This window comes from Gossypium arboreum, unplaced genomic scaffold (assembly GCF_025698485.1).
Source record: "Gossypium arboreum isolate Shixiya-1 unplaced genomic scaffold, ASM2569848v2 Contig00352, whole genome shotgun sequence".
NCBI lineage: Eukaryota > Viridiplantae > Streptophyta > Magnoliopsida > Malvales > Malvaceae > Gossypium > Gossypium arboreum.
Genome location: NW_026440468.1, coordinates 1 through 6,671, shown reverse-complemented (window position 1 = coordinate 6,671; position 6,671 = coordinate 1). Strand labels below are relative to the sequence as shown.

General features: G+C 51.7%; 1 pseudogene; it reads right to left on the bottom strand.

The window, feature by feature from the left end:
* Positions 1-4,495: 4,495 nt before the first annotated feature.
* LOC128288959 (5.8S ribosomal RNA) lies at positions 4,496-4,648 on the bottom strand (annotated as a pseudogene).
* Positions 4,649-6,671: the final 2,023 nt, after the last annotated feature.

Here is a 6,671-nt window from a genome sequence, read left to right as displayed (position 1 = left end):
GCGGTTTATATACTCGATGGCCCTCAAGACCACGGAAGGCACACGCCGATGGTGTACGAGGATACCGTACGACCGGGGGCCAAAGGTGCCGGAGGCTCTTCTTGCAAAAGGGGAGGGACAGGGACGATTCATTCATTGTTGGGTACCGAACATGCAACGGTATCTGAATTCTAGCTTTGGGACGGTTCATTCATTATTGGGTATCGAACATGTAACGGATCCAATTCTACCTTTTGGGATTGGGGAGGATTCGCATGCTGCTTTGTATATCCCGGATGGATCACGGATCATCACTGGATGGATTGTTTGAGCACCACGGAACCTAATCGGTGGTGGGGGCACCGACGTCCGCATGCGATGGGCGGCAAGGCCTCGATAACCCCCGTCGCTCAATATCACTTCTAAAGAGCTAAAAACTTGGTCAATGTGCTACCAATGACATCCATGTGTCCTAAACAGGACAGTTTCAGATGTCTCAAACAGGACACTTTTTTCAGCCCAACGCCTCAAGACATCCGAGGCACCAAGGTGCCGATGTTGCCCGATGACCCACACCACGGATGGCCTACATTGCGATGTTTCGAGGCTCCCGTGACATGCCCGAAATAGGGCAATTTTTTACGCCACTTACACTTGGTATTTTTAATTGAAAATTTCTTCACTGGCCCAAAAGAAATACAAGAAGTCGAATGAAATATGGCATGATGGCACGGCAGTAAAATTGAACAAGTGTTCGACAACGGCCTCACAGTGCCATGTTTCTCGAGGGGGCGGCACGGCCAATTGTTTAACTTAGAAATTTTTTTCTCATGGCCCAAAACAAAAGAACAAATACAAGAAGTTTAATGAAGTATGGCATGGCATGGCACTAAGACGAAGAAAATTGAACAAGTGCCCGGACCACCAACAGCTTGGGAGCTCGCACCAAGACCAACTAACTCCTGACACTAAGGTCCCCACTTGGGGACCCCAAGGCCTGGACGCAAAAGAACAATGGGGATCGAAGGAGATGAGGGAGGGACTAATCGGGTTTGACAAAGGGTCAATTCAGGATCGTGGCAAGAAGGCCACTCGCCACTTACAATACCCCGCCGCTTATTTAAGTCGCCTCCAAAGGATTCTACCCACGCTTGGGAATTACGCCTAAGGAGGCGTCAGAACTTGTCCGTCGTAGTCAGCCGCACCACGACATCGCGCTCCTCGGGGCCAAAGGCCTCATCGCTGGTTGACAATCGGGCGACGGCGCTATAAGGCCGCTTCTAGCCCGATTCTCGACTTAGAGTAGTTCACCATAATCCAACAAGACGGTAGAAGCCACACATCGCTTTTCAACCAAGCGCGATGACCAATTGTGCGAATCAACTTCCTCTCGCATTAGGTTGAATTACTATTGCGACGCTGCCATCAAGAGGGTAAACTAACCTCGTCTTCACGACGGCCTAAACCCACACGCTCCCTATTGTTGGGTGAACAATCCAACACTTGGTGAATTTCGCTTCACAATGATAGGAAGAGCCGACATCAAGGATCAACAAGCAACGCCGCTATGAACGCTATCGCCATAGCCGCTTATCCCCGGGTAACTTTTCCGACACCTCTAGCTTCAAATTCAAGGTCTAAAGGATCGATAGGCCACGCTTTCACGGTTCAGATTCAGATCGAAATCGTAATCAAACGAGCTTTTACCCTTTTGTTCCACACGAGATTTCTGCTCGCTGAGCTCATCTTAGGACACCCAAGCTATCTTTTAAATGATGTGCCGCCCACCAAACTCCCCACCGACAATGTCTTCGCTCGGATCGGCGCACCGGGTTTAATTTGGGTCCAAAAGAGGGGTCAGGCTCATCCGATTCACTAATAAGTAAAATAACGTTAAAAGTAGTGGTATTTAATTATCGCCGAGAGCTCCCACTTATCCTACACCTCTCAAGTCATTTCACAAAGTCGACTAGAGTCAAGCTCAACAGGTCTTCTTTCCACGCCGATTCTCGCCAAGCCTGCTCCTTGGTCATGGCTTTCGGATAGTAGATGTGACAAGGGAATCTCGTTAATCCATTCATGCGCTGCTACTAATTAGATGACGAGGCATTTGGCTACCTTAAGAGAGTCATAGTTACTCCCGCCGCTTACCTCCGCTTGGTTGAATTTCTTCACTTTGACATTCGTGAGCATCAAGTAAAATCACATTGCGTGAGCATCCGCAGGACCATCGCAATGCTTTGTTTTAATTAAACAATGGATTCCCTTGTCCGCATTCAGCCTCGAAGTCGATCGTTTGTCGCCTGGAAGGCCCCAAGGAGCTGCTCCCATCTGTCCCTCAGCCGCAAGACGAGGCGCACCCGCCTCGCCTTGAAGCAACTGAAAGCAAAGGCACCGCAAAATGACGGGTTTGGGATCGGGACCCCGTGCTCAAATTTCTTAGAGCCAATCCTTTTCCCGAGGTTACGGATCCATTTTGCCGACTTCCCTTGCCTACATTGTTCCATTGACCGTAGGTCGTCGCTTTTGGAGACCTCGATGCGTTATGAGTACGACCGCAAGTGACGACACTCGTCCTCCGGATTTTCAAGGTCACGGGCGCACCAACACCACGCGACGCGCGGTGCTTTTTCGTCACCGACTCTACCTCCTACCGAGCTGCTTCTGTGGTGGGGAGGCCGCTATACGTAAAAGATAACTCTTCTCGAGGCCCCCGCCGACGCCTCCGGACTCCCTAACGCTGTTGCCACCGCCGCCCTTGCTCGTAAATTTTAACCCGATTCTTTTCAAGCTCAGGTCAACGCTGCCATCGGACGGCTTCCCCGCTCTTAGGATCGACTAACCCATGTGCAAGTGCCGGCCACATGGAACCTTTCCCTCTTCGCCTTCAAAGTTCTCATTTGAATATTTGCTACTACCACCAAGATCTCGACCGACGGCCGCCCGCCTCGAGCTCAGACTGGTTTTACGGGCGACCGCGCCCTCCTACTCATCGTGGCTCGCCCTTGCCCCGATGGTCGGGATAGGTCGCGGCTTAAGCGCCATCCATTTTCGGGCTAGTTGATTCGCAGTGAGTTGTTACACACTCCTTAGCTGATTTCACTTCCATAACCACCGCCCCGGCTGCCTTAATCGACCAACACCCTTTGTGGGTTCTAGGTTAGCTGCTAGCTGGGCAATCAGAATCTGGCTCCGATTCATCCCGATCGCCAGCTCGCTACTCAAAATGGCCTACTTGAGCTCTCGATTCCGTGGCGCTGCTCAACGGGCACCAAGACCGCCCTACCTATTTAAAGTTTGAGAATAGGTCGAGGGCGCTATACCTCGATGCCTCTAATCATTGGCTTTACCCGATAGAACTCGCTAAGAGCTCCACCATCCCGAGGGAAACTTGAGGAACCACTACTAGATTCGCTCGATTAGTCTTTCGCCTCTATACCCAAGTCGATTTAACGATTTGCATCGTCAAGATCGCCATGGGCCTCCACCAGAAGTTTCCTCGGCTTCGCCCGCCAGCATAGTTCACCATCTTTCGTCCCGGACTGCATGCTCTCACCGAACCCTTCTCAAAATATCAAGGTCGGTCGGCACGGTGCACCTGTGAGGATCCCACCAATCAGCTTCCTTACGCCTTACGGGTTTTCTAGCCCGCTGACTCGCACACATGTCGAATTCTTGGTCCATCTTTCAAGACGGGCCAATGGGAGCCCATGTGCCGACGCCTCGAGCACGCAGGTATCAAGCACGCCGAGACGGCGCGGCCGGATCCCACGATCGAGGCGACAACGCCTCCACAGCGATCAAAGGCCTCGGCTTGGGCCGCCACGACCACGCCGGTCCACGCCCGAGCCGATCGGGCGGACCGCTCGCCTTTCCACATCCGACCGGGCGATCACGCCCCCATCCGCTTCCTCCCGACAATTTCAAGCACTCTTGACTCTCTTTTCAAAGTCCTTTTCATCTTTCCTCGCAGATTTGTTCGCCATCGGCCTCGCCCAGATTTAGCCTTGATTGGAATTCTACCGCCGATTAGGGTCAGATTCCCAAACAACTGACCGGTAGACAAAGGCTCGTGGTGCGACAGGTCCGCACGACGGGTTTCACCCTCTCTCGCGCCTTTTCCAGGGACTTGGGCCCGTCCGCCGCCGAGGACGCTTCTCCAGATTATAATTCAACGCCGGGCGCCCGATTCTCAAGCCGGGCTTTTCCCTGCTCGCTTGCTACTATTAGGGGAATCTCGGTAAGTTTTTTCCTCCGCTTATTGATATGTTTAAACTCACGGTAATCCCTACCGACCTAGGGACGCCAAGCGATGCCGAAGAGTTGAAAGGTCTCGATCGACAAACGTGCACGACATCGAACGAGGTTGCTTACAAGATACCACCGATCGTCATGACGATTATGCCGTTGAGGACTCAAATTTAGGCCAACCGCCGGCTATGAGCGCACGGAGGCCAATTTCCGCCATGGTCCAACCGAAGTCCCGAGGGATCGGGTTGGATGGGGCGACGATGCGTGACACCCAGCAGACGCGTGCCTCGCCTAATGGATTGGGGCGCAACTTATGCTCAAAGACTCGATGGTTCACGGATTCTCGCAATTCACACCAAGTATCGCATTTCGCCACGCTCTTCATCGGCGCGAGCCGAGATATCCGCTGTCGAGAGTCGTTTATATACTTTGGGACAAAAGAACAACATCATCGAAGCAATCGACACCGCGAACGGTGCGCATTTGAGATGTGTCCCTTTTTCATTTCGATTCCTTGGCGCGATTCGCTACGGGTTTGTTCGCTTTGCATCAAGAGGTTGATCCCGACATCTCACCCCACCCAATGGGCGTAGGGATGATAGGACCGGTCGCCCGACACGCGGGATGGCAACAGCGCATTTATGCACCCGCACCACCTCCGGCGTTGTATACAACGCTGCTCACGGGTCGCTCGCCAAGGTGTATCGACACGATCCTTCCGCAGTTCACCTACGGAAAATTTGTTACGACTTCTCCTTCCTCTAAATGATAAGGTTCGTGACTTCGCGACGTCATGGCAAATGTAATGCCCCACGCCGCCGATCCCAACACTTCAACGGACCATTCAATGGGTAGGAGCGACGGCATGTGTACAAAGGGCGTGGATTAGTCAACGCGAGCCGATGACTCGCGCTTACTAGGAATTCCTCGCTGAAGACCAACAATTGCAATGATCTATCCCCATCACGATGAAATTTCAAAGATTACCCGGCCTGCTTCGCCAAGGCTATAGACTCGCTGAATACATCAGAAGCGCGCTGGCGCCCGTAACATCTAAGGGCATCATGCACTGCTATTGCCTCAAACTTCCGTGGCCTAAAAGGCCATAGTCCTCTAAGAGCTAGCCACGGAGGATCACCTCCGTAGCTAGTTAGCAGTCCGAGGTCTCGCTCGCTAACTAATTAACTGCATAAATCGCTTCCACCAACTAAGAACGCCATGCACCACCACCCATAGAATCAAGAAAGAGCTCTCACCACAATCCTTACTATGTCCGACCGTAAGTTTCCTTGTTGAGTCAATTGTCGCAGTGCTCCACTTCGTGGTGCCCTTCCATCAATTCCTTTAAGTTTCAAATTTTGCACCATACTCCCCTAACCCAAAGACTTTGATTTTCATAAGGTGCCATGAGTCCTAAAAGCAACATCCGCCGATTCTCGGTCAAGATCGCTTATGGTTGAGACTAGAACGGTATCCGATCGCCTTCGAGCCTCCAACTTTCGCTCTTGATTAATGAAAACATCCTTGGCAAATGTTTAGCTTGTTCGCCTTTCATAAATCCAAGAATTTCACCTCCGACTATGAAATACGAATGGCCCCGACCGTCCCTCGTTAATCATTACTCCGATCTCGGGCCAACACAATAGGATCGAATCCTATGATGTTATCCCGCTAATGTATACAAGCGTAGGCCTCGCTTTGAGCACTCTAATTTCTTCAAAGTAACAGCCAGAGGAACGAATTCGCCAATTAAGGCCAGAGCGATCGGCCGCAAGAGGGACGAAGCAGCATCTGGCTCACCGTGAGGTGGACCTACGACCCACCCCTAAGTCCAACTACGAGCTTTTTAACCGCAAATAACTTAAATATACGCTTATTGAGCCGGAATTACCATGCCATCGGCACCAGACTTGCCCTCCAATGGATCCTCGTTAAGGGATTTAGATTGTAACTATTCCAATTACTGCACTTTTAGAGCCCCAGATTGTTATTTATTGTCATTACCTCCCCTGTCGATTGGGTAATTTGCGCTACCGCCGCCTTCCCTTGGATGTGGTAGCCGTTTCTCGTGACCATCGTAATGCTTTGTTTTAATTAAATAATGGATTCCCTTGTCCGCATTTCAGCCGAGTTGATCGTCATTACCCGGAAGGCCCCAAGGAGCTGCTCCTCAGCCTGTCTTCGCCAGCACGCTGGCGACTCCGCTTCTCCGCCAAGGAAGCTTCGAAAAGGCACCTAAGAATGACGGTTCGGATCGGGACCCCGTGTCAAATTTCTCGAGCTAATCCTTTTCCCGAGGTTACGATCCATTTTGCCGACTTCCCTTGCCTACATTGTTCCATTGACCGTAGGTCGCTCACCTTGGAGACTCGATGCGGTTATGAGTACGACCGGCGGATCGCGACTCGGTCCTCCGGATTTTCAAGGGTCACGGGCGCACC